Here is a 2500-nt window from a genome sequence, read left to right as displayed (position 1 = left end):
GTCACTCAAAGGGTTTGGGCGCCTAATTTTTTGTCACAGCTCCGGCACCTAATATTTTGTCACTCTGGGTCTCCGACCCAGAGAGCCTCCGGGACCGCCACAGGACCCCCTGCCCGGCTCCGGGGACCCTCCCCGGGCCTGAGGGACCGGCTGGACCCGGGAGGGACCGGGTCTTCTCGGACCTCCGGGGGTCAGGGGGGGGGCACTCGGTCGCCTGGCCTGCCCGACCGAGGCGTGCGGCAGGCCGGGCAAAGAGCACCGTGATTCGCACCCTTGAGCTCCAGTGAAACCCCTGGAAGACATAAGCCCGACCCCACCGGGGCTCGACTTGGTACAATTTTCGGGCGACCTAATTTTTTGTCACTCAAAGGGTTTGGGCGCCTAATTTTTTGTCACAGCTCCGGCACCTAATATTTTGTCACTCTGGTTCCCCGACCCAGAGAGCCTCCGGGGCGGCCCCAGGATCTCCTGCCCGCCTCCGGGGACCCTCCCCGGGCCTGGGGGGCCGGCTGGACCCGGGAGGGTCCGGGTCTTCTCGGACCTCCGGGGGTCAGGGGGGGCACTCGGTCGCCTGGCCTGCCCGACCGAGGCGTGCGGCAGGCCGGGCAAAGAGCACCGTGATTCGCACCCTTGAGCTCCAGTGAAACCCCTGGAAGACATAAGCCCGACCCCACCGGGGCTCGACTTGGTACAATTTTGGCGCGACCTAATTTTTTGTCACTCAAAGGGTTTGGGCGCCTAATTTTTTGTCACAGCTCCGGCACCTAATATTTTGTCACTCTGGTTCTCCGACCCAGAGAGCCTCCGGGGCGGCCCCAGGACCTCCTGCCCGGCTCCGGAGACCCTCCCCGGGCCTGAGGGACCGGCTGGACCCGGGAGGGACCGGGTCTTCTCGGACCTCCGGGGGTCAGGGGGGGGCACTCGGTCGCCTGGCCTGCCCGACCGAGGCGTGCGGCAGGCCGGGCAAAGAGCACCGTGATTCGCACCCTTGAGCCCCAGTGAAACCCCTGGAAGACATAAGCCCGACCCCACCGGGGCTCGACTTGGTACAATTTTCGGGCGACCTAATTTTTTGTCACTCAAAGGGTTTGGGCGCCTAATTTTTTGTCACAGCTCCGGCACCTAATATTTTGTCACTCTGGGTCTCCGACCCAGAGAGCCTCCGGGACCGCCCCAGGACCCCCTGCCCGGCTCCGGGGACCCTCCCCGGGCCTGAGGGACCGGCTGGACCCGGGAGGGTCCGGGTCTTCTCGGACCTCCGGGGGTCAGGAGGGGCACTCGGTCGCCTGGCCTGCCCGACCGAGGCTTGCGGCTGGCCGGGCAAAGAGCACCGTGATTCGCACCCTTGAGCTCCAGTGAAACCCCTGGAAGACATAAGCCCGACCCCACCGGGGCTCGACTTGGTACAATTTTCGCGCGACCTAATTTTTTGTCACTCAAAGGGTTTGGGCGCCTAATTTTTTGTCACAGCTCCGGCACCTAATATTTTGTCACTCTGGTTCTCCGACCCAGAGAGCCTCCGGGGCGGCCCCAGGACCTCCTGCCCGGCTCCGGAGACCCTCCCCGGGCCTGAGGGACCGGCTGGACCCGGGAGGGACCGGGTCTTCTCGGACCTCCGGGGGTCAGGGGGGGCACTCGCTCGCCTGGCCTGCCCGACCGAGGCATGCGGCAGGCCGGGCAAAGAGCACCGTGATTCGCACCCTTGAGCTCCAGTGAAACCCCTGGAAGACATAAGCCCGACCCCACCGGGGCTCGACTTGGTACAATTTTGGCGCGACCTAATTTTTTGTCACTCAAAGGGTTTGGGCGCCTAATTTTTTGTCACAGCTCCGGCACCTAATATTTTGTCACTCTGGTTCTCCGACCCGGAGAGCCTCCGGGGCGGCCCCAGGACCCCCTGCCCGGCTCCGGGGACCCTCCCCGGGCCTGAGGGGCCGGATGGACCCGGGAGGGACCGGGTCTTCTCGGACCTCCGGGGGTCAGGGGGGGGCACTCGGTCGCCTGGCCTGCCCGACCGAGGCGTGCGGCAGGCCGGGCAGAGAGCACCGTGATTCGCACCCTTGAGCTCCAGTGAAACCCCTGGAAGACATAAGCCCGACCCCACCGGGGCTCGACTTGGTACAATTTTCGGGCGACCTAATTTTTTGTCACTCAAAGGGTTTGGGCGCCTAATTTTTTGTCACAGCTCCGGCACCTAATATTTTGTCACTCTGGTTCTCCGACCCAGAGAGCCTCCGGGGCGGCCCCAGGACCTCCTGCCCGGCTCCGGGCCCCCCCCATCGGCCTGAGGGACCGACTGGACACGGGAGGACCCCTTGAGCTCCAGTGAAACCCCAGGATCGACCTCATGTTTTGTCACTTGAGGAAGAATCTTCAGAAATAATTTGAACCCTAACCTTAAAACTTACCCTAACCCTCTAACCCTAACCCTAACCCTAACCCTCTAACCCTAACCCTAACCCTAACCCTAACCCTAACCCTCTAACCCTAACCCTCTAAC

The sequence above is a fragment of the Synchiropus splendidus genome, unplaced genomic scaffold (assembly GCF_027744825.2).
Source record: "Synchiropus splendidus isolate RoL2022-P1 unplaced genomic scaffold, RoL_Sspl_1.0 HiC_scaffold_66, whole genome shotgun sequence".
NCBI classification, from domain to species: domain Eukaryota; kingdom Metazoa; phylum Chordata; class Actinopteri; order Syngnathiformes; family Callionymidae; genus Synchiropus; species Synchiropus splendidus.
The sequence above is the reverse complement of the archived record's forward strand: the minus strand, read 5'-3'. Positions refer to the sequence as shown.